The sequence below is a fragment of the Choloepus didactylus genome, chromosome 7, assembly GCF_015220235.1.
Source record: "Choloepus didactylus isolate mChoDid1 chromosome 7, mChoDid1.pri, whole genome shotgun sequence".
NCBI classification, from domain to species: domain Eukaryota; kingdom Metazoa; phylum Chordata; class Mammalia; order Pilosa; family Megalonychidae; genus Choloepus; species Choloepus didactylus.
The window spans coordinates 148,144,518-148,170,296 of NC_051313.1; the positions used below are offsets into that span (position 1 = coordinate 148,144,518).

General features: G+C 42.6%; 1 protein-coding gene and 1 pseudogene across 4 annotated transcripts in view; both read right to left on the reverse strand.

The window, feature by feature from the left end:
- Window positions 1–25,779, reverse strand: part of FARS2 (phenylalanyl-tRNA synthetase 2, mitochondrial) — a 618,388-nt gene that overhangs the window by 131,530 nt on the left and 461,079 nt on the right. The gene's annotated exons all lie outside the window — the stretch shown is intronic.
- Window positions 18,767–18,822, reverse strand: LOC119541012 (annotated as a pseudogene).

Here is a 25,779-nt window from a genome sequence, read left to right on the forward strand (position 1 = left end):
CCCTGAGAAGGCATGTTTTAAAGTTCACGCTATTGGCTAACACATGAAATATGTGTGAAAACTCTAGAAGGATTTGGCAAGATGAAACTGTGCCTTTGCTGTGCTTTGCTATAGTTATGTCACAATTCCTTTAACACTTCTTGGTACTTTCTCCTTTATATGCCTGTTACCTTCAACTAGATTTTAAATTGCCTGAGGGCAAGGACCAGTAAATAGCACTGAAGTGGCTCTGGTGTCCAGCAGAGCTCAGGCCCTTATAAATGATTTTTCATGAATGACTCTGTTTCTGTTTGCTAAAGCTGCCAGAATGCAACATAGCAGAAATGGGTTGGCTTTTACAATGGGGATTTATTAGTTTACAAATATACAGTTCTAAGGCCATGAAAATGTCCAAATTAAGGCATCAACAGGATGCTACCTTCTCTGAAGAAAGACCACTGGCATCTGGGGTTCCTCTGTCCGACAGCAAGGCACATGGCTGGAGTCTGCTGGTCCTTCTCTCCTGGGTTTTGTTGCTTTCAGCTCCTGGCTTCAGAGGCTCTCTCAGCTCCTCCGGGAGCTTTTCCTCTAAGCTCTCTCCAGGTGTTTCTCTGTCACCTCTCTCTCAGTATTTCTCTCTGGGGTTTTTATGTCCTTTATCTTCTCATAAAGGACTCTAGTAAAATGGATTAAGACCCACCTTGAATGGGCTGGGTCACATCTCAATTGAAACAACCTAATCCAAAGGTCCCACCCACAATAGGTCTGCCCCTACAGGAATGGATTAAAAGAACATGGCATTTTCTGGGGTATATAACAGCTTCAAACCAGCACAGACTCATAGATTAAAAAAAATAAATGAATGGATAAATGGAACAATAGGCATCAAAATCAAGTTACCTATTTTATGATTGGGTGGATGGACAAGAAGTTGAATCAGTAGCTACCACCTTACCAGTGTAGGGGATGAGTAACAGGCTGGAAATTAGAAGCCAATTCTGTAATTGTCTGCTCACCTGATTGCCACCCCACTTAACTGTGAGCTCCTCACATGGCGGCGGGGACTTTTTATTTGTCCTCATTCCTCTTCATTTGGTTGCCAAATGAATTAAAGTCCAGTCCTAGCTCTGACACTAACTGGCTGGGTAGTGCTGGACAAGTCTCATCTCTTGGCTCAATAATCTTGAAAGTAAAAGGAGACAGTAGGACTAGACAATCTCAAAGCCCTCTCTCTCTGTGTTGACATCTGATGAATCTGTAACGAACCCAGTGAACAAGTGGAGAAAAGCTGGCGATGGGCATGGCGTACACTACTGCACCAGTCACCATGGGTCATGTGCAATTTAAAAAAATCTTCCATTGTGCTTAACATATCAGATAGTGCTAAGATGGACTGTGGTCCAGAAATAACTGATTCAACATGGGCAAGCTGCATAGAAGTCTCTGAATACGTTCAAAGCCTTAAAGGGAACAGTGGTGAAATGCACAGGGGGTGTGGTGGGGTCAAGCAGTCCCGAAGCTGAGGAGGCAATAATTCAAGTACAAAAATAACCAAACTCTAAAACTGGATATTAGCAAACTCTAAAACTGGATATTAGATTAAATAGTTGAGTCCACGGAAAGGATGATTAAGCAATCTGTCATCAATTAAAAATGACCCAATAACTTGTTTTTTTCTTCAGGGGAAAAATGCTTAATTTCTTCTTTTAGAAAATTCATCTCCTTGAAAATGTCTATGAAAGAAATCCCAATCTTAAGTTTTGCCGACACCGTGTCCCATTCCGGAAACATTTGGATCTTTCCTGGGAAATTCTTGGTCACTTCCCTCCAGTTGACACAATGTCAACCCCGTCACGGCCAGGGCAATGAAACACTGAGCAATATACATTCCTTAAAGAAGCAAATGTAAGAGTAGATAACTTGTGACCATCTGGGATCCCAGAAAGACATTTGAACAGCTCAATGTTCATGCCCTGGAAGCAAATATATTTTTAAAATTTTCTTATAACTATTTGGATGAAAATCTTTATAAAATGTCTTAATGCGTATTTCAATAAAACTGAATTTAATAAAAAAAAAAATGTCTTAATGCTTCCAAGGTATTCTCTGCAGAATAGTAACAATAATAACAATACCAGTAGCAACCACCAGCACTTATTGTGCACTGACTTCATCCAGGCACTGTTCTTGGGTGCTTTTATGGGTTAACTTATTTCATCTTCACAACAGTCCCAATCGTGAGGACGGCACTATTATTATTACCCAATTCACAGATGTGCAAATTGAGGCACATAGAAGCTAACTTGTCTGAGATCACAGAGCTCATCAGTGGTGGAGTTAAGACTTGAACCCAGGCAGTCTGCCTCTGAGCCCACATGCCTAACCACGATGCTACACTGCTCCTTTATAAACTCTTGACCATAATATAAACTTTTATTGGAAACCAAGAGTTATCCTTCTGAATGTCAAGGTTTGAAAATGATGCTGTATTCCCTTTCTCTGCTTTTAAAATCCGTTAATGCAATTCAGGCTTCATGTAGCTAAATGCATGTAAATCCCAGTAGAGCACTAACAATCCAAAGCCCCTCCAAAGGGGCAGAGGATGCTAAAGCAAAACAGCCAGCCAAGACCAGTTTCACAGTCACTGCCTTCCTGTATCTTAAGGGTGAAAAACTCCGGGCCCCCTATTATGTTGACTTCAGTGATCCTATGATGGGAGGGCAAATATTTTAAATAACTTCCCACCTCTTATCTTCCATGCCATTTCCTGTTCTAAGCTTGATTGGGCAATTTCTTCAGTGCAGCAAAATGGAAAAGATGCTTTCATTGCACCTTAATCTGTATTCAGCCAGAGGGAGTTAGGCTCCTAGGTCTTCCTTTTGGGAAAGGCTCTATCTTAAAACATATAGGGATCAGGCTTCTAAGCTGAGAGGGAGCTAGTATCCGAACAATGATAAAGGGCACTTCCTAGTATGTATTTTAAAAAATATATATAACCCCCCAAAAAAGAGGGTTAGGGGATAAGAGTTGAATTCTCAAGGCTTTTAAATTAAAGCATATTATTAAAGTTTCTGCCAACAGCCTATTGTGGGACGTTGGCTGGGCTGCCAAGATGCATCCAACACGAATGGCCATGCATGAGGTTTGCATTCTCATGGCATACATAGCAAGGAGGCTTACAACGGCTGTGTCAGAGAACAAGATTTTAAAGAGAATGTAGTACCGGTCTAGGGTTTGTTCAAAGTATCACTGTCCTGGGCAAGAATTAAAATGTAAGCAGAAGTGGACTGAGCACTCAACCTTGAGCACATGATTCACTCAGCTTATTTTCATCTGCAGGAAGCAGAATCCACAACAACCACGTAAACAAGGACAGCCACGGCAGCAGCAGCGAAAAGGGACTACCCTCTTCCTTGCCTTCCACTCTCTTATTTGGAGGTAGAGGGAGAGTTTCCAAGAAAAACAGAGATTTTGGTTTTACTAGAGGGCTAACGATGCCTTAGGATTATATGCAATACACTTGGACTTCAAGTCAAGCTTTCAGAGTGATAATTCATGACCATTGGCCAAGATAACTTAGTTGCCTCATAACTGTTTTAAAGAACTAATAGAAATTTGCTAAAATTTCTTAATTTGTGACCAGGAAGTAGTTAATGCATTTTCAAAACTTGGTCCATAAATACTCTAGTGATGGTGAAGGGGAAAAGAAACAACCCATTTAATTTTTAATTTTTAATTAGCTTCTGTGATAGGCAAAATAATGTGCCCCCTCCTTCCTCAAAGTTTTCCACATCCTAATCCTGAAATCTGTAAATATACTGCTTTACATAACAATAGGGGATTTGCAGATGTGATTCGGTTAAGGATTGTTACAGTTTGCTAATGCTGCCGTTTTGCAAAACATCAGAAATGGATTGGCTTCTATAAAGGGGGTTTCTTTGGTTACAAAGTTACGGTGTTAAGGCCATAGAAGTGTCCAAACCAAGGCATAAACACAAGTATACTTTCACTGGAGAAGGGCCATTGGCATCAGGAAAACCTCTGTTAGCTGGGAAGGCACGTGGCTGGCATCTGCTTGCTCCCAGGTTGCATTTCAAAATGGCGTTCTCCAAAATGTCTGCATCAGCTTTCAACGGCCGTCTTCAAAATGTCTCTGTAAGCTGCAGCAGTTGCTCTGAGGTCTTTCTGTTTGTGAACTTTTACAGTGCTCCAATAAACTAATCAAGACCCATGCTGAATGGGTGGGGCCACACCTCCATGGAAATAACCTAATGAAAGGTATTACCCACAGTTGGGTGGGTCACATCTCCCTAGAAACAACCTAATCCAAAGATTCCAACCCAATCAACACTAATACCCCTGTCCCCACAAGACTGCATTAAAGAACATGGCATTTTGGGGGACATAATACATCCCAACTGGCACAAGAATCTTGAGACGGAATGTTCTGGATTACTGGTTGGACCCACTGTAATCTTCATAAAAGGGAGGCAGGGGTCAGAGAAGGAGCTGGGATGCCGGGAGCAGAAGTCAGTCATGTGAGAAGGGGCTACCAGCCAAAGACACAGGCAGCCTCTAGAAGCTGCAAAGTGCAAGGGGATGGGTTCTCCCCTAGAGCCTCCGGAAGGAACACAGCCCTTTTCAACACCTCGATTTTAGCCCAGTTAAGCTGATTTTGGACTGTTGACCTCCAGAACTGTAAGGTAATACATGTGTGTCATTCTAAGCCACCATTTGTGGGAATTTGTTATAGCAGCCATAGGGAAACTAATACAGCTATGATGTAGTGAAAAGTGGGATCCCATACACCAAAATGAATGAACAAAGATCCAGTTGAAAAGGATTATTACTCAAATGCTAAAGAAAGAGTTTTCTCAGATCACACAGTGGAAACCAGGCTCTCCTGGGTTTAGGGAGACAATGTTTAGTTAGAGAAACACAGGGAGAAAAGAGCAGCGCTTACCGAAAGGACGGCAGCTGGAAGGTACTCACAGCCTGGCCTTAGGAGCATGCCAATAAGCGCTTCCAACACACGGAAGCTTTAAATATCTTCTGCACGGTCTTTACAATGCCAGGAATTCCGTCCTTGCAAAGTTTCAGATCTTTTGGTCTTAAAAGCTTTTTGGCCTTACCAAACATCCCGCTGATCCTACGGAGACAGGCAACATCCTAACCCTAGGGGCAACTAATGTAGTCCAGGCTATTAGTCACAAAGGATGGATCTGTCTGACAATATTGTTCTTTTAGGGATAAATATTTAAAAAATCAACTCTGGGAAAACATTTTAAAATTCTGATTTAATCTCTCTGAACCTGTGATCAGCTCACAGTGTGTAGAGTTGGGAAAGCGTCAGCTGGCACCACGATCTGCCTGAAGGGAACAGGATGGAGGCGGTGGGTAGGTCCGCCCTACCACCATGACCCTGTGGGGTCTGGGGGAGCCCTGGCTTTCACCCATGGCTTGCTGCTCGCTGCCACTCCCCTGAGGCCTGAGGGCCCTAATGCAGACTTAGAGGACCAGGGTGTGAGCTTCTACCCCTTATCAGGTAATGCCCACTTGCTGGAGACACTGGGAAAGTGCCAGAGAACTTGGGTGCCATTGAAACTGGATGTATGTACAGCACCCATTCCAGCCAAACCCCAAGACTGCCAAGAACTGCCCAGCCTTGCTGAAGGCTAATTTCACACTGAAGACTAACGTCCCACTGGCGTCACACAGGGAACTTCCAAATGGTCGTGGAAAGCAAGCAAGAGTTTTAACAAAGGAGAGGCAGCCTGACCTTTCTCGATTCTTGAAGGGGGCTCTGGCTGATCTGTGCACTCCATGAAGGCAGGGTCCTGTTTTGTTCACTGACGCGCCCCTGGTGTCCAGAGCAGCAACTGGTGTGCAGTAGGCACTCAGATTTGCGGAACGGTTCATTGAATGAATGAATGAATGAATGAAAGAGAAGAGGCTGGAGGTGTGTTTATTTTATAATTAGAATAGAGCAAATCCCTAAGAGTCAACTCATGCTGTTTCTTCCTCATTCCTGAAATGAGATCGTGTCCCCTCCGCACCCCTAGGAAGGAGGCTGTTTGTTCCTCTCATAGGCTATTCTTTGCAGTCTTGTGTTGTTACTTAGTTCTCATTATTTTCCTTCTCCAAAAAAATTGTAAGAGGCTAAGCGTTGAGCCTGCTTTACCTTTGTATCCACTGCGGCCAGCCCCATGCCTTCCATATAGGAAGTACCCAATATATATCTGTGGACTTGAATCAGCAAAGAATCTTTTCCCCAATTTTTTTTGGAGGGGTAGGGACTGCATTTAAAAGGTTACGTGGATTCCTGAGCAGAAGAGTATAGTAAGTCAATGTACTCTTTTTTAAAAAATCAAAATCATAATTACTCTATAATAAGAACTGCTATAAAATAATAAGATAATAATAATAATAATAATAATAACATGAGATCCCCCAATAAGAGGGTCCAGGCTCATTATGCCTGAGGGGCTGCTAGAAGTAAAAAGCATTTTTTAACCAATGCATAATCATTTTGATATATATGCTAATACATACACACATAGACAAATGACGATTTACTAATTAATAGGCTTTCTCTTCCTTGAAGTAAGAAGAGATAAAAATAAAACGGCATATTGCATTAAACAACAGGCATATGGAGAGCTTTATAAATATACACACTGGCTCTCTCTCCCTTATACAACATGCAAACCCCGAACTCTCTGACTTCCAAGATACTGGCCTCTTGCCCTAGTTTGAGACGCTAAACTGAAACAGTTAGGATCTTTGACACCATCATTTCCTTACAGACTGTCTGGGGGGGAGTTTTCCATTACTACCAGCCAGGAAATGCACTGGGTGCTCATTCCTCAGGATGCAATCAGATGCTTTCAGTGCCCTTCCCATCAAAGCCAGAGGCTTCTCTCCAACCGTATTAGTTCCACCCTAGGGCAGCCATTTGCTGAGCCTCGGTCCAGGCTCCCAAGAAGCCCACAGATGCTAACAAGTGCTCATCAAAGGGTTCTGTCAACAGATTCTCTACTGTTCTCTCCTTGGTTGGAAGTCAATGATCATGAAATGAAAGGGCAAGGGGTAGACGGGAAACTCGGAGAGAGGAAAATGGTGGGTCAACATAGCAGAATGTCAATCGGATTTCTGCATGTGATTGGAATTTGTTCCTAAAGGAAATAGGAAGGAGGAAAGCTAGCTAATTTACGGAGTTTCTAGGAAGATGAAACAACTTTATTTCATACCAATACTATAAGTATTTATTCCTTCCTAAAAGGTAGTTTCTATTTTTACCAAAGTTATATTTGCACGTACATGAAGAGTCAAATAGTTCTACAAGGCTTATTAAGGAAGATAGCAGCCCTCCACCCCTGGTTCTGTCATAGCCGGCTCTGCAGAGACTACCCATTTTCAACTCTTCTAGTTCATACTTTGGGTATTTCTCTCTATATCTTTAAATAAGATACTTTTATTGTACTTCTTGCCTTTTTTTTCCTCTTCTCTCTCCCTCCCTCCCTTCCTTCCTCCCGCCTTTCCTTCCTTCCTTTCTTGTGGTTTTAGGCATTAGATATTAGCTGTCCACTACAGAAAAGAAGCCTTTACCTCTTTTTTTCTTCCCTCTCCCCCAACCCCGAGTCCAGGCACACTCATGTCCCACCATCTTCTCAATAACCTTATGTTGTAGGTTTTGTTAGATCGCCATTGGGTTTTCACATTGTTAGGTAAACACATTCCCTACTGAGCCCCTTAGTAAACTATGAGTCCTTCTCCTTTCTTTTGTAACTTTGTGTTTGTCCCTAGCATTAATAACTGTGCTGATTTTTCATGTGCTCCATTTGCTATGTACTTATTCATTCCCACACTCTCCTGTTATGAGGGAGGTGGAAGTATGGTGTGATCCTTGTAAGCATGCACTTGGTAGCCAAACTGCCTGGGTTCAAATCTCAGTTCGGCCACGTACTAGATGTGTCTTTGGGTGGATTATTTAAGAACTGAGTGCCTCAATTTCCTCATTTGTAAGATGAGGATAATAGTGATTATCTACCCAACAAGGCTACTATTAGGATTTAACAAGTTGATTCATGTAGGCTTAGAATTGTTTAACCACACTGAACACAATAAATACAAGTGACGATGATGATGATTAGGTATTCAATGAATTTCATCCTCCTGAAGACGTCTCCCTTGCCCCGAACTGGACTGACTGCCCTCTGGGTTGATGGCTTCATAGTTGTTGGTTTGGGGCCACCCTTCACAGCCTCCTGGGGATTCCCTTTGCCTCCATCTCATGGATCTCATGTTTCGTGGAGCTGGTCTTGGTTTACTTCTCATTTTGGTGGGGCGCACCCTCCAGTGGTCTGAAATATCTGAAAGCATCATTCCACCTTCAGGTTTGACTGATGGTTTAGCTGAGCATCAGTCAGATTCTAGGTCGAAAATTATTTCTGTTTAAGCTTTGGAAGGAATTACTCTTCTGGTTTCTAGAGCTACTATTGAGATGCCTGGTATCATACTAACTCCTAATTTATAACTCTTTCTCCCAGCTTTTAGGATCTTCTCTTTTGTTTCCCTCATTTGGAACGGCACTGAGCGGTCTTGGTGCAGCTCTATTTTCAGTCATTGCACTGGGCACTTGGTGAGTCCTTTCAATTTGGAAACTCAAATTCTTTGGTTTGGAGAAATTTTATTTAATTGTTTCTTTGTGGAGTTCCTCTTCTACCTTTTCTCTGTCCTCTCTTTCTGGAACTCTTCTTATTTGGATGTTCCAATCCCTGCACTGTGCTCTAATTTTCTTATGTTTTCTTTAAAGTTTCTCTTTTTCATTTTACTCCTCTTTTTAGGAGATTTCCTCCATCTTATTTTTCATCCCTTCAACTGACTTTTACATTTTTGCTGTCACATTTCTAATACTTATTTTGTTCTTATTTTGTTCTCTTAATATTCCATTTTTTAATTGAATCTTCGTTTTGCTACCAAATGCAATCAATATTTTCTCTTCCTTCTCTGAGCATGTTTATTGCAAGATTTCTTTTCTTCTCCCTCCAAAGTCTGATGCCTTCAAGCTGCTCTTATTGTCTGTCTTGGTTTTGCTTCTTTGTTATCTTTGCAAATGCCTGGCATTTCCTGGACGTGTGCTCACGTTTAAGAGTGGGCTGCTTAGTGTCCAGCATGTTTATGCATGGGTATGCACATGAAGGCTGGGGTTTAGCGACTGGGGGGTTTACCGTAGAGTAATCTGGATGCTTGTTTCTTGGGGAACCACTGGTGTCAGTATACTTAGCTCTTCCCTGATAAGCTGGTTAGAGGGTAGGAGTGTATAAACCCAGCCGACTGTGTCCAGGAAGGCAACAGGAAGAATGGGATCTTGTGGTAGGTGGAATTATGCACCCCAATTTAGACATTTTCTAATTTTTAGAAATTAATCCACATTCCTGTGGGTGTGAACCCACTGTAAATAGGACCTCTTAAAGATGTTAGTTTTCACCAAGGTGTGTATCAACTGAATGAGTGTGGTCTTAAGCCAGATTGCCAGATTCCTCTATATGCAGAAGAAATTCAGATACAGTAGGGGAGAATGCCTCAGGGAGGAGCCAGAAGCTGAAGTCGATGGAACACAGAAGAGAAAGGAGACAACATTGCCACATGACACAAGGCAGGGACACAAGCCAAGAAACCCCAAGGATCACTGGCAGCCAGCACCAGAACGTTACAGACTTTGGGGAGAAAGCATGGTCTTGCTGACACCTCGATTTTGGACTTCTAGCCTCAAAACCATGAGCCAATAAATTCCCAACCTATTTTGTGGTATTTACCATAGCAGTATGGCAGAATAAGACAGATCTCAACATCCTGCTAATCAACTTTCACTTCATCCCCTTTCCCTTCAGGTATCCCAAAGCCAGAGATCCTCTGCTCTATCCTCTCCAGAGAAGTCTCCAGGCTTCCACCAAGAGGAAGGCTTGTTGGGCATTGGGCTGGGTGGTCATTTTGCTGCACAGACTTGGAAAGGAAATCTGGGGTTCTTTTCCAACAGGCTTTCAACAACACAGTCCTGGTCTTAGTCCTATTGTTGCTCGTTTTTCCAGAGGAAATTGGCACTACTAATTCCTGAATCTTTTGGGGTTCTATAGTTTAAGTTGGGCTGCTTTTTCACTTGGATTTGATTCTGCTAAGATAGCTACCACATCTCCATTTACTTTTCAGCTTCCAAAATTAAGCTGCTGATGTCTCCTCTCCCATTCACTTAGTCCTTGGTTAATTTATGCCTAAAAAAAAAAAACCCACAAACCCTTTATTGCTACCATAATAGCATTTTGAGAGGCAACTGAGGTTAATGCTTGCATTCAATCTGTCAGCTTTAATCAAAAGTCTATTAACCTTACTTCTTACCAGTAAGGTAACTGAGGCACCGGGAGAGGGTAAGTGATTTGTTCCAGCTCACAAAACCAGTAAGAGACTACATGAGAGTGTTAAAACAGATCTGCTGTGTCCTTTCCATGATGACACATTCTCTCTCTGGATGAACCTGAGCCTCTTGCTTGGAGCAGACTACTTAGAGATGTGTCCTACTTTGAGATCAGTAGCACGATAATATCATTCGACCTTGGAGATTCAGGTCACGTTCCTCAGCCTACAGCTGTTGCACATACCATTCCACATGCCACTCTTCCCCACCCCACTACTGCTCCATGAATCCTATCAAAAGCCCAGATTGGGCTCTGACCCCAGTTTGAAAGGGTTCCTAACAGGGAGGGGGGTGGGGCCCAACAGTGCCACCTATTTCCCTTTCTTTCCCAGTATCGTAACTGTCCACTGTTACTTTCCCCAGGCATCCAAATACTTCTGGGAAATCAAAGACACCCCTTCTCAGAAGAAAATCAGGGGTCTTTTTACTAAAAATGAGTGAGTGACAGGGACACTCCAAGTCCTACCTTGCCAACAGTTGTTGCTTTTCATTCTCGTTAGCAACCCCTAGTCCCCGTTGTTGAACTTGTTCTGTGGGTCCCTGGCAGCCCAAGTTCTAAGAGCACAGGTTCTAGAATCAGCCAGGACTTAAATCTCAGCCATGTCACTTACTACTTGCGTCACTTTGGGCAAGTGGACTTCTATTCTCTAAGCCCTCAGTTTTTCCATTTATAAAATGGTTAGTAATGGTATTTAATTAATTTAATTAACTCCATTTAATTTATGGAGTTGCCATCAGGTTTTAAATGAGGTAATGTACGTTAAACGTTCAGCACACCATACTGTCAGTGCATGGTCAAAGAGGCCTAGCTAATGTTTTCTTTTTCTTATTCATATTCAAGAAATGTTTATTTGTAAATTCATTAGAGATTCATTAAAACATCATTGTATATAGAATTGTGTTATGCCTTGTAGAGAACACAAGAATCAATAAAAGAGGAGTGGTTTGCAGTGTGGTGCCAGGCAGGGCGAGCCGTGTGGGTACCCTGTATGATGTTTTTGGGACAGCCAGCCAGCAGTCACCAGGTAAGCCGTGGGGCCACCAGAAGCTGGCTACAGAGTCCCTGGGGTTGCTCCCACTCATTCGTATCTTCTAAACAATTTGAACTGAGGATGGAAGCTTTGGTTTCTAAAACTTTAATAGAATAAAATGATGTAAGCTACTTTGAGGACTCTGGAGATGAACGATCTATTTATATTTTTATGCTGAAGACAGAAGTAGAGAAAAACACGGCACCCAAAGAAATGTTCCTTAAAATATATGAACAGCACAGATGAGAGATGCAGGCACAGAACAAACAGATGCTAACTATTCACTTTTTCACATCAGCCATAACTCTACAAGACTCATTAATTCATGGAGACTTAAAAGCACATTGTAATTGCAGAAATTAATTCTCTGAAAAATTGGGGCATGGTGTGTGTTGGTGATTTTTTCAAGACATTTTGTAATAAGACTGTCAAGACAGAATAATGAGGTGCTCCAAATTACCAGCCTTGACTATTATCCCACAACACTGTAAATACACAGGACAGTGTTGTTTTTGTGTTCTATTTGTTCAGCCTCTATTTACCAGGGGTCTGCTAAGTGCTAGACTATGTCCTGGGCACTGGAAGGAGAGCACACACCCTACAGAGTTCTTGTTTCATGCTGTGTTCTCTCCAGTGAAGGGAGATGGCCACTAGGCATGCTAATAAGTAATATTTTCATATAATTAAAAATGCTTTAAAGAAAATAAGAAAGGATAGTGCACTTGAATGATATACTTCAAATGAAGAGAGTTGAGAAAAAAAAAATCTAGCCTTTGGGATTTGTATTCTTGAAGGGTAGAGAGAGAAGTAAAAAGGAGAGAGTGAAAGAGAAGAAAAGAAAACATCATGAAAGAGGCTAAAGAGCTCTGGGGCTTCTTGAACAGGAACCAAGAGAAGACACTTGCCTGGAGAACTTCAGGTCCAAAGGACCCCACTTTCCCCCTTCCCTGCCTCTGTCCCACCTGGGTGAATCGCAGCCCATAGGAGGGAGCCAGCTCTGCCTCATACTCCAGGACACACAGTGGTCCAGGCAGGGAAAGGAACAAGCTGGTCCAGGAGAACCTGATGCCATCAGAAGATGAGAAGCTCAGGCTGCCTGGAGATCTGGTGGGAACTCATGCTCTTGCCAGCAAATGAGAGCAGGAATGGAAAGTTCCACTTAGGAAGCCAGTGCTGTTTCTGAAGTTTGAAAGAGGCCTGGGTATCAGTGCGCTGGCAAAAGAGGCTGGCTGGCTGTTCAGAGATGTCCCAAGGTGGTATTCAACCTGGTGAATTTATCCTGGTGCAGGATATATGACTTTATCAGCTCTCCTGATGGGAACTGCTCTGGAATTATTCTGACCATGTCTTTCAGACCATGTAGAAACCAAACTAGAGTAGATTTGCTTACAGTAAGAAATAAAAACTGCCATGGAGACCAGAATGTAGCATGCCTGGCAATTTACAGATATTAATTCATTTAATTCTCACCGCCAATTGCAGCAGAAGGTATTGTTAGCGCCACTTTACAGATCAGGAAACTGAGGCACAGAGAGCTTAAAATTAACAGCAAGTGAGCTATGACTTGAGCCCAGGCGGTCTGGCTCCTAAGTTCATGCTCTTAACCACTGGGTTACACTCCAAAGGCGGGAGTTGAGTAAATCAGGAAGGTTGTTTGGGTCCCTGGGTGTTTATGTCTATGTATATTATGTATGTTATATTTTTATATGTTTATGTTATATTATACATTGTCATTCATTGGTGATTCTATAGAAATTAAGGTGCATGTTGGTATTTTACTTGTACTTAAGTCTAGTCATCTTGCATTCTGATTCTTTAATCTGTGGCCGCCATGCTGTATTTTGAATCTTTTTGTTCTACTGAATTCAAAGTCTGATGCTACACATGTAAGGGACTAACTTTAACTTCCTGAATGAAGAAAGCAGTGATTTGAGTGAGTTTGGTAAAACGAGTTATATATTTTCCATGATGACACAGAAATCATAGGTAGTCAATCAATGATGAAAACTTTTTTGGTAGACATTGGTCTCTATTTATGCAGGAAATGTACCTTTCAGGTCCAGCCTGGGGAGTAACTTTGTGCTCTGCCTTTCCTGGTTTATAACATTAGCTTCCATTTTATTTTGTGAACATGATTGGTTATTTTAAATTCTAGTTTTAATTCTATGTATTCCTTCTCATCTTCTTGGTCTTGTCTATAGATGAATGTGGTCAACAAATATATTTTGATTATCTGCTATGGGCGAAACAATGCCAAGGATACAAAGAGGAATAAGGCACTGGCCCCTAGCAGGGAGAGAAGGCAAGTGGGCCTAAAGTCAACCTCGCTGTTTGGAATGGGATGAACGTGAAACCCACCCTGACAAAAGAGTAGCTAAGGATAGGTAACAATTACACCCTTACTAACTGTGGGTGAGGAATACAGCAAAATAACTAAACCAAAATTACATTCGCGCCATCATTTCCTTCTTCTGTTCCCAAATCTCAAACCAGTCAGTGCCAACAGCTAGCAAGGAGACATGGTACCCCCTCCCTGGTGAAAATATCCACCCAGAGAATGGAAAACATCAAAAAATGTTGCATATATTCCAAAACCTGAAGTGTTCCTAAGAAAAGGAGTTGATAAAGCATCTTGGAGATAATACTAATGGTTGTAATAAACAGGTTCATAATCCAAGTCCTATCTGTTCCTTTTAAAACCCCTCATCTGCTCTGGGACAGAGGGGCCACTGACTGGACTTCAGGGCCTAAGATACAGAACCAGACTCTTGATACTGAAAGGGACTATAAGAATCACATCGAATCCTCTGACTTTACGGGTGGGAAGCAGGCTCAGGGAGGCTAAGTGACTTGTCCAAGGTCACTCAGCTAGTTAGTGGCAGAGCCACTGTGCCTAGATGTTCTTCCCTAATCTAACTGTCATTGCAATATTGTAGCCTCAATATAAGGGACAGCATCAGACACGCTCTGAAAAGAATGAGATGCCGTGGGAATATGAAGGCCCTTAAAAAGTCATTATTAGGAATGAAAAAGGGTGTAGCCACCATGGAAAGCAAAATGGCAGTTCCTCAAAAAATTAAATATACAATTACCATATGTCCCGGCAATTCCACTCCTATGTATGTACCCAAAGACAGTGAATAGATACTTATACACCAAAGTCTACAGCAGCATTATTCATAAAAGGTAGAAACAACCCAAGTGTACATCAATAGACCAATGATAAACGAAATGTGGTATATCCATTCAGTGGGATATTATTTGGCCATAAGAGAGAATGAAGTTATGAGACCTGCTGCAACATGGAAGAACCTCGGAAACATTATGTTCAGTGAAATAAGCAAGGAACAAAAGGTCAAAGGTTGTATGATGTCATTTACAAGAGATGATTAGAAATACCAAATTTGCTGTGATATAAAGTAGATTAGAGGTGTCAGGGGATGCAGAGAAGGTGGGAAGGGGGAGTGTTTGGAAAATAGAAAGAAAGGGAAGGAGAGAGAAAGTCATAATTAGGGAGACAAAGTAACCCCCCAAAAAACCTTACCACATTTCTCCAGGGTCTCCTTGCTCCTGCCACTCTTTCCTCCCTGTTCTGGTTTCTTACTCCACTTGAAAACTCATCTTCATCCCCACCAGCAAATCCAGGAGAGACTTACACTGAAAACTAACAGCTAGATCCTGAGAACCGGATGGCATCTTTGCACCACCCCAGTCCTCCACCTCCGATGGCCTGTGAGTGAAAAACCACATAAACATGCCTCGCTCCTTTGATGAAGTGTGAGATGGTCAGTCATCACATGGCACTAAAAATGGTAGTGCTGACAAGGTTCTTTGTTGAAACGCACATAGGTTATTTATCCTCCAGCCCTCAGAAACATATGAGGACCGTACAATTAATTTTAATGTTCCCATGTGTTGATGTTTGAAGCACCAGGTCGATTCAATGCAGCCTACTGTGCCAGAAAACAGATTTGCCAAAACAAAGGCAGGGTTCGACCCAAGCACTTCTCAGATTCGGCCCCTTTCTTAACCCTGGCAGCCTCCACACACCGGTTTTATTTCTGGGGCTGTCCTGTTGCCGAGACTGCCGCAGCTTGTGCTTGGAGGGAAATTTTCAGAGGACAGCAAAGCAGGGGGTGGCTGTGTGCACTGAACAAAGGCAGGTTTGAGCTTCTGCCTTCCTTCTCTTCTTTCCTAAATGAATCTGTGAAACGCGGCTGCCTGAGCATGGGGCAGAGGGAGAGCCTGGCACTTTCCTTTGGTCCCTTAGGGTTTGTTCACCTATTTACTCTCTCTTTCAAGGTAATACTCAAATCCACCAAACAGCTTAATTTACTTTGCTCGTGACTCTAATTGAATGAATCTGAGATGACTGAATAGATGCCCTGGCCTTGAGCCTTGGCCAAATTCCTCCTTAAGTACTTGAAGCTTGTTCTGGCTTTTTCAGTTCAGCCTGGAAGTGGTTAAAGGCACTCTTGTCCCGCAGACTCCCGCCGATAATTTCACACCTGTGACACAACGATGGGCATTTGCTGTTTCAGAGGGAGCTAATATTTACCGATGGATGAAAGGATTGCAGGATATATAATCTAGGAAGGATTTACGCATCCTTGATGGTCTTATTCAAATCAGTTGGTCAGCTTTCAACACAAAGATGCTCAATAAGATACTATTCTGTCCCTAAATAGGACTTCTTCAAAATCATAAGATCTGAATTGCCAATAGGAGTTTATTTAGTCTATTTTCTAAGTTACATCAAGGTGAGTTCTGGGTGACCCTGAGTGTGTAGCTATTCCCATTTATGAACATATTCAGAGAATGGCCACTCTACTGAGTCTGCCACTTGTCCTAGCTTCTCTCAACCCCTTTGCAGGAGGTAAGAATTTTAAAAACTCTCTCATTAGCTACTGGGAGTAGATGCAGGATCAAGCCATGGAATCATCGTCAGATAAGCAAGCATCCGGTGACATGGAAACTGGCAGATGGAACCTTGGAGCTTCCCAGCTTTCCTCTGGGGGAAGAAGGGGGAAGGTGGGGAGATGCTCTAGCAAAAATGCTTTCACGGGTACCACATGGCTAAGGACGCTGAGTGCATTCTTAAGATCCTCTGAGTAGCTATGCTGGCATTCGTTCGCCTGCCCCAGGTGAAGACAAGGATGAAAAGGAACTTCTAGCCAGGTTGGTACCTCTCAAGGAAGGCACAGCCCAAGGGTGGTTGTCTGCAGCCAAGGAGGGATCCTCCGTGCTGTGGACAAATGAGGACTTTCTCTACCTGGGCACTGCCCTAGAGGGAGAAGGTCACCACAAGGAACATTTCTGCTCCTCAGCACGAGAGGGTTCTCATATCCTGAAGAGTTTGGAAACTCACTCTTTTGGGTACAGTAAATGCCCCAGCAAGCATTTGAGGCCAAGGATCTCTTCCCTCTTCTACAGAAAACAAATGGTCTCCACTTTCTCCACAATCCCACCATGCCACTGGCACTAAGGCTCTTCTCGAGTGCTTCCTCCAGTGGTGGAGTTATCCCAATTCTTTTATTCCTTTCCCCAGGTCCCTGGTGTCTCGTCGGGGACAAATGAGGCCCTGGTTCAACCACTGTCCGTGCTTGGAAATTGGTCCCTGAACCCCTGGGGAGCCAGAATCCACCTTTGCTACCGGAACACCCCTGAATTCAGGCTCGCACTTCCAGAGAGTCAGCCAGTCGCCCTGGCTTTGTCTAAAAAGAGCAGAATGTGCAAAGTGACCATAGCCCCTCTGCTGCTATCATCCGGGTGGCCCCGAAGAGTGGGGGAAATGTGATGAACAAATGAGCAAACGACTCCTTCGCTGCCTGGGGTGAGCCTCTGGGCTTATTAACTAGCCCCCGCCCACGCAAAGCAGCTCTGATTTGAGATTTTCCTTTCTTATATTCATTTTATGCCCCTCTAATCTCACATCTTGTTTTTAATCACAGCCCAGAGTGAAACACATGTAAGGTAATTACTCCTCCGTGCGCTGCGCTGGTGCTCATTGATTAGAAATCATTTTGAGAGAACGCTAGAACAAGGAGTTGTGATCAAAGCAGGATTAGGATTTCAGGTCTTTGACTCCCCCTCCTCCGGGAAGAAATTTATTGTGAGCGTGTGAAGATAGACCATCGGGAGTTAAGAGAGTTTTTTTTCAGGGTGGAGCTACTAATTCCCTTAACGAATCTAAAGTAAATATTCCTAAAAACAAAACAGCTAGCAATCAAGCTGGTACCTGAAGTTCATGTTCTGAACCCATCATGCCATTTCCCGTCAAACCCATCTCCCTTGGTTGAGACTGTGTCAGGTCAGGATGCCCTACACCGCGGGGCCAGACCCAACCCCAGCCAGAGCGAGTGCGACTCATCCAATCTGTCTGGCCCTGGGGACCAGGATTCGGTGGTAGCTTTCAAGACATGAAATACGGCGGTGGACGGTTTGATGCTCCAGCAAGTTTCACGCGGGTCCAAATTTTCTGTGCCTGCCTTACCAGACGACTTGGCTCTTAAGGGAGGGCCATGTAAATAGCATAAAGCATTTCAAATTTTTCCTTCTCTTAAGCATCTTAGACCGTGCAAATTATTCCCTTGTTTATTTAATACTGGAGAGCAGGTGTCCAAGGTCTGAGACAGAATCTGGGAGAGATGCACAGGAGGAAGTCATCTTTTGGGGATGGGGGCATTAAAAAATTCCTCTTCCATTTTTCTTCTGGAGCCGCTAGGTTTCCATTCCACATACAGGGGGAAAGGCAGAACATGCTATAACGTCAACTCTCAATTATTGCTTTAGATGGCGAAAGAGTCATGTTTGGTACCCCAAAAGTTTTGAAATCTGAGACTATTTTTTTTCAGAGTACTAGTTTTACCTCGGAGTCAACCATCGTTCGTCCTTAATCCAAACTAATCAGAAAGCTTAAACAATGGACAAATGACTTAAAATCAAAAAATTAAAAAGGTCTCATCAGGGATTTACAGCATTCAGAAGAACACTTCCCATGGATTGTTCTGGAACAGTACAGCTCTGGCTTATGTCTCTGTGCATTCTACACTTATAGTAATACACATTCCCACCCACCACCCCCCAAAAATGATGACCTACATGTGTTTAAAATATGTATTATATATATGTGTACATACCTATGTATATATGTTATAATACATGTATGCTCACATATATATACATACACACACACACCTACAGATTCATACACACATATATATGAATTATTAGTGTAAGTCTTTGGCTAAGGAGTTTTGTTCTGTTTTGTTTTTTGAGGGTTTTCTGGCTTTAGCCAAATTCTAAAAGAGCTAGACAAATTCTAAAAGAGCTGTAACACTGGCTAAGGGAGTTTTATTCATTTGGTGAATATTTATGGTAGGCGTTGAGGATAAAAGATTAAAAAGCATTCCCACCCTTGAGTTTTACTCTAGTAGGAGACACATAAAAACAGCAAGTGAAGTAAAATGTTAGTGGCCTTCCAACAGATGCCCATGTACGTATAGTGAAAACCAACGATGAACAACTTCCCTTAGAAAACAGAAGCATCATGGACGGTTTTCTAAAGGTGCATCTGGAAGGTGTTTGCCCAGTGGCCTCTGTAGTTGAGCTCTTTGATACCCGGTCACCCAGGCTCGAAAAACGTGGTAACTCCTGGATCACCAGTTTGGATGAGCAGGCATCTTCGACATTGGCTCACTGGACTAACAAGGGTCCTGAGTTTCATTACCTGAGTACATACTGCTTTGGCGCCAAGGGATTGCAGCCTGGGACAGTGTGGTTATGAGAACTATTGATGCACAGAACACAATGGGCAGCTCAGTGGGCAGAGAGGACACTGGACCGAGATGCCTGTTGGATGGGATTGGCCGGTGCCCTTTCTGATTCTGATGATGCACCACTGTGGAAAAGAAGGGCACTGAAGGAATGAGGTTTTGAAAATAAGAACCATCTTATGGAACAGCTGTTTACTATCCTCCCAGGGCTCCTCCTCCCTGTAGGAAGAGAACTGGCCTTGTCTCAGTGTGCACTGGGAGCAGGGCAGTGTGGGCTTTATTATGCAGCCTCTGCTGCTGTCCTAGTAGCTATTTGAGCAAGCCAGGCCCAGAAGAAATAAAATCCTGGTGTTTTAGTGGGGGGACGTGCAACTCCCAGATTTAATTTGGTTGTTCTGCATGCTATGAAGCAGAGTCAGGCCTGATGTGTCTCCTTTAAACCCTGCCACTGTATTTAGTAGTCATGTGACCTTAGGGAAGTAAGTCGGACTCAGTTTTCTTATTTGAACCACTTTGAAATATAGTAATACCTTATACAGAACAGGTGTTCAATACTGTATGTGCATACACATACACACACACCCCTAAGGCAAGTACCCATATTGAATTACAGGAAAAACAGACCAGAAAGACACATACTCATGAAAAAGTTAATATCTTGGATATATAGCCTTCAAAATCTTAGTCCAATAGTGAAGAAGTGATAGCAAAATGGAGCTTGGCATAATAAATCAGACACCCACCAGATGAGTTCAGAGCTTTATTAGTAAAAGAGATAGACGATTTACCTTAGGAAAAGCACGGGAACCCATCTGGGAAGGAATGCTCTGAAACGAGGGACAGAAAACAGGTGGCCCTTCAAAGACCCTCAGTATTCTGGCTTGATGCCCCAGAAACCTGGAGAAAAAGATGGGCAGCTCTATGTACACAAGCCTAGGGGAAAACCAACCCATCCTTGTGGAAGGTAAATGTCCTGGCTGTGAAAGAAGCAGATGGCCTGTTGGTCAATGAAATGTTCCAAGTACAATATATCATATGGCCTTTCCAAGACCTGGCTTCAAGTGCTCTCCTTTGACATTGTTCTTAGCTGAGCCATTGGCAAATAAAGAACACAACTTTGACTAAAGAAGAGAGGAAGATAGATCTGATTCCCGGATTCTCAATGGAACATGGCCCTTCCCAGGCAGCAAAGAGTTCCCACATGGCATTTATGCAAATGAACTGATGCACCTCCCAACCCAACCCTGTCCTTCTGCTGGGGCAAGCAGAATCCACTTCTCATTCCTGAAAATTCCCAAAGATATTCTGGAGATAACTGACCTGACTGCCAAATGGGTGCAAATCTTTATGAGTTCTTTAAGTGTGGGGTGTAAACATTATAACATTTCATATGCAAATTTAAAATAATACCTGAGAACACCATGGTTTCTGGTTAAGTGATAAATCCCATAACGGGACATGAAATATAAAGAGAGAGTAGCAGGCGCTGGGAATACATTGGCAGCCAAACAGAAGGCTGAGAAAACGTGTTAAAATTAAAAATTCAATCACCTTGGCTTTTAAATATTTTGATGTAATTGAAGTACTTCAACTTATTTTAGAATTCTGGTACTGCTTAGGAGGTAGAGTTGTTATACCAATATTTTAGATGATGAATCAGTGGCTCAAAGAGACCAAGTGAGTTGCTCAAATGAGAGAGAAGCTTGGGGGTGGGCTGGAATGCAGGTCCCTTTCTACTACACCAACTGATGTAATTATATATGCTTTTTGGAGAAACCTCTTTAAAAAGTAGATTTTATCTTGCAGCAGAAGGCTGTGTAAGCTACCTGCCAGTGAAGAATACCTCGTGGGAAGCACAGGACCCCTTTAGCAGGCCTCAGGTGACTGGACCAGGGATGGGTTGATCACCCAGCCCAGGGTGGCCTGAGCTCTGCCCAGTGGAGACCCTTAGCCTGCTTGGTGACTCTCTGAGCCAGTGAGGTTCTCTCTCCTGGGAAGGTTGGATACACCACACCCAAGAAGAGGGACAGTGACAGCAGCAAGTCCAGTGAAAGCAGCCAACATCCGGCACCTGGGCACCAGGATGGCTGCACCCTGGAGCAGGGAATACATAGTAGAGGAGGGGGGCAAGCTCAGGGGTGGCTGGTGAGGAACCCTATCCAGAAACAGAGGTCAGATCTCAGGGAGGCTCTATGTCTTCCAACCAGCTTGTACAACCTCCCCAGAAACCTTCACTCCCCGAAGTAGTCTTTGCATTGAAACATTATTAAAAGAGCAAAGTAGAGTACTTTTTAAAGACTTGTTTTAGAACGCAGGGTCAGAGAGTGACTCACCCACCATCCATCTCCCTGCATAATGTACAGCACCCTCAGGCAGGTCTGGCTAAGGCACCATTTTGGCAATGGCTCTTTGCTTACACTGCTCACCTGGACGTCAGGCTTGGACTGACCTCGAGAGCTATCCATACAACACTCTGGAGGGTCTCTGTTAAAGATACCAAGGAGGAATGCAAGTGCTTACACCCATATGCTGGAAGCAATATAATGATTTGGTAAGAACAGTCTCCTGGGTTCAGGCTTCTGAGGGTTGAGTGCTAGTTTCCTTGAGTAAGTGGCTTTGCTTCACAGTTTTTGTTTTTTTTTTTTTGCCTTGCACAACTCAGACGTGTAAAAGTCTTACCATCGGACATTTGGTAAACACTGCACTCAGGAAATGTGTGCTTTTATTCTTACACAGTTAAATGAGCCATTATCATATACAACTAACCTCACCAGGGAGGAGGATGTTATCGTATACGTCTTCCTCATCAGGGAAGGTTGAAAACCATCAGTCTGACTTGGCAATAAAAAAGCATCCTCTTTCATCCCTGGAACTCCCTTGTTCCTGAGTGCCGTTCCATGCCAGGATGGTTGTGTGTGTGTATTTGTTTCTGGATTCTCAGGCTTTTCCTATGCACTTTCCTGAAGTTCCCTTTAACCCTAGAGTGTTTATGGGAAGTTGTGGTGAAGAGGCATTCCTTCTTATCAGATGTTCCAGGGAATTCTACTCGTTATTTGGTGCCTGGAGTGGCTCTTGGTCTGTGAAGCTGGAAAGCACTCTGTTCCTAACTGGTCTGCAGGCTGCTACTGCTAGATAGTGGTATCAGGAAGTATAACTTACTAACTAAGATACCAATGGAGGCTGTGCCAGTTTGCATATATTATATCCACCAAAATGCCATGTTCTTTGATGCAATCTTGTGGGGCCAGATGTCTTAGTGTTGATTAGATTGGAATTCTTTGGTTGAGTGTTTTCATGGAGACGTGACTCAATCAACTGTGAGTGAAATGTTTGATTGGATAATTTCCATGGAGGTGTTACCCCGCCCATTCAGAGTGGGTGTTAGTTGGATCACTGGAGTCATATAAAGGAGTTCACAGACAGAAGGACCTCAGAGCAACTGAGAGTGACATTTTGAAGAGGAGCTGCAGCTAAGAGAGGACAAAATGCCCCAAGAGCAACATTTTGGAGAACGTCATTTTGAAATGCATCCTGGGGGCAAGCAGATGCCAGCCACGTGCCTTCCCAGCTAACAGAGGTTTTCCAGATGCCAATGGCCATTCTTCAGTGAAGGTACCCTATTGATGCCTTACCTTGGACACTTTATGGCCTTAAGACTGTAGCTGTGTATCCAAATAAACCCCCTCTATAAAAGCCAGTCCATTTCTGGTATTTCACATAATGGCAGCATCAGCAAACCAGAACAGAGGCTAAAAACAAAAGCTGTCAGTGGACAGAAGCAGGGACACATTATACCTCCAGTGTGTGTCTGCTGGACTCGTGGGGACGAGTCATAGAAATCTACCATGCTGGCCTGACCAAGAAGGGGAACTTGTTTCAGGAGGCAAGGACCAGGCGAGGAAGGTCTGCCAGCCCCAAAAAGGACAGGGGTGAGGGACTTGAATGTCCTCTGGAATCTCTCCTGGTCTCCTGCTTCTGCTTCCCTCTCCCCCTCAACTTGGTTCTCTTCTCTGGAGAATCATTCTTTGTGTCTCTAGTTCTCGAGGCAAGCAGATGACACCAACCCCAAAGCTCCTGTGAAGGTACAGCTGTCAAGAGAAGGCTAAATCTCTCTCATCCCCAATGGAAAATTCTCATTGTGGGTCAAATGCCTCCCTGGTCCAATCAGCTGAGACTCCATGTGAGAGAGAAAGCCTCATTGCACAAAATGGCTGCCAGAGCCTACTGCTCTGCATTGGGAGAGAAGAGCAGTTACCGGAGAAGAAGAAATCCTTGGGAGCCAGGAAGATACCCCAAATGTTACCACCACACTGTCAAGCCTTAGTTGAAAGAACTCAGGGTTTTATAGTCAAATTATATCAAACCCTCTATCATATGGAGCATACTTTCTTACTGAGATTTCTCCCTTCAGTCTTCTTTATAAGTGTTGCCACTTCCTTAGCTACAGCTGGTTTCATATATAATTTTAAATTCTGTAATGCTCATTAGATAAAACAAAACAAAACAAAACTATCACACTTCTTTAAAATCCTACCCCAAGAGAAACACGATAGCTTTTTGTAAATTAGTATTGCGCTGCTGTTTTAAAATAGATGTCTAGTAGCTGATATGTTTTAGAAATCATTTTACCATGAAATAGATTTTAAAACATCAACAGATTATGAAAAAATAGTGTCCATTTCCTAAAAATGATTGATGTCCCTAATTTCATGAACAGGGCCAGCAACTATTTGGTATTCACTTACATCACCAAATCCACTGCTTGTTGAATACCAAATCGGAATGCAAAGCACCATCTGCCTTAGGAAGGCTCCCTCTGGCATTTAGACTCTAAGGGGTAGACCTTGGGACCTGAATCCAACCTTGAGAAATAAAGGGGCAGGCTGGACATCTTGTCAAATTCCTCTTTCCAAGCAGATGAGCTGGCTGCAGATCCCAGGGCTGCCACTTCAGTAGTACGAAGGAGCTTCTCGTTTCCTCCAATAGCACACATTTCCTATGTCCTCTAGTTCTTCCTCTCTACACACAAAAAATGTATATTGCAACCTCTTTTCAAAGGTTCCTTTCCCAGATCTTAAACCCCTTCACACTTTTCTTCCCTTGTCATATCCTCAAGCTGCTTTGTTCTTTTTTTTTTTCACTTTTCGTATCAAAACAATCAGTCTTTCAGAAAGCTACTTTCATGTTTGGACTAAATTATCATCAAGCAACTGACTGCCTATTTTGAGTATGATCTTAACTACAGAAAATGTAATACACAGAGAACTTTTCAACTGGAAGCTTTATGGTTCTTGGTGTGTATTTAAGTGATTGCACTTATTAATTTCTCCCCAAAGAAACTCACCAGTAGAATATGGTCACCACCATCAACAACAGTAGCTAACATTTATCGTGTACTCATTATATGCCAGGCACTGTAAAATAACCTTTGAAGGTAGGTTCTAATGGTAAACTGATTTTAAAGATAAAGAAACTGGGGCTCAGAGACATAAAGTAACTGGCTCAAGGTCCCATAGCCCAGTAAGTGACAAAGCCAGGACTTGAACTCAGGGCTGCCTCCAAAGCTCAGGCTGTAACCACTATTCTAAAATGCATCACAGCACCAAGAAATGGCATATTCCTTCCTTGTAGGATGTATTGAGAAATAAGACAGAAAATGACAAGACAGCCCCTGCAGGTCAACTGATCCCCAGAATCAAGATCAATCTGACCAGATAAAGATTTGTTTGTGGCAAGGGGACGTGTTGAGGTTTTGCTGCCCAGTTACCACTGACAACAAAACTGGGACAAGGGTACAGCTATATGGCAATTCTGATCTGAAATTAACGTGGGGCTACTCTTTTGGTAAAAACAGAAATACACACAAACCAAGGTACAGGTGATCTGGTTCATACAGAAGCCAGTGCTTAAAGTGACTTTAAAAAAACTGAGCAAAATAATTCCTGTTTATGCAACAGATTCATTTACAGCAAATTATTAAACTTTTAAATGGTATTAAGAAAGGTGGTTAACTGTTTAGTTTACAAAGTTTTATCCTTTTACATCACAACACCATAACAAATTTCAGAAAAAACTAGGAATAAAAGTTTTAAAAATGAACAACATAAGAGAAAAGTAAATAAATATTCACATGATCTTGTGATGGAAAATGACTTTTTAAATGTATAAACAACGGGAGAAATTAACAAAAAAAAAAGTTAGCTATGACTGTACAAAAAAAAGTTCTCCATGTCACAAACACCATACAGTATAAATAATGCCAGATAATCCGAAAAAATATTTGTAACAAAAATGAGAGAAAATAGACTAGTATTCTGAGTATATAAATAGCTTATAACAATTGATATGGGAAAATAATAAAAGCTCCTCAAATTCATCTTGTATGATTAAGAGAGGAACACAATGCTTAACAAGTACATAGAAAGTTCCTATTTCATTAGTCACTAAAAGAACAAAGATGCTGTGATAGATTTATGCAAATGAAACATAACTTCCCCACGTCAAACAAGCATTAAAATGTTAA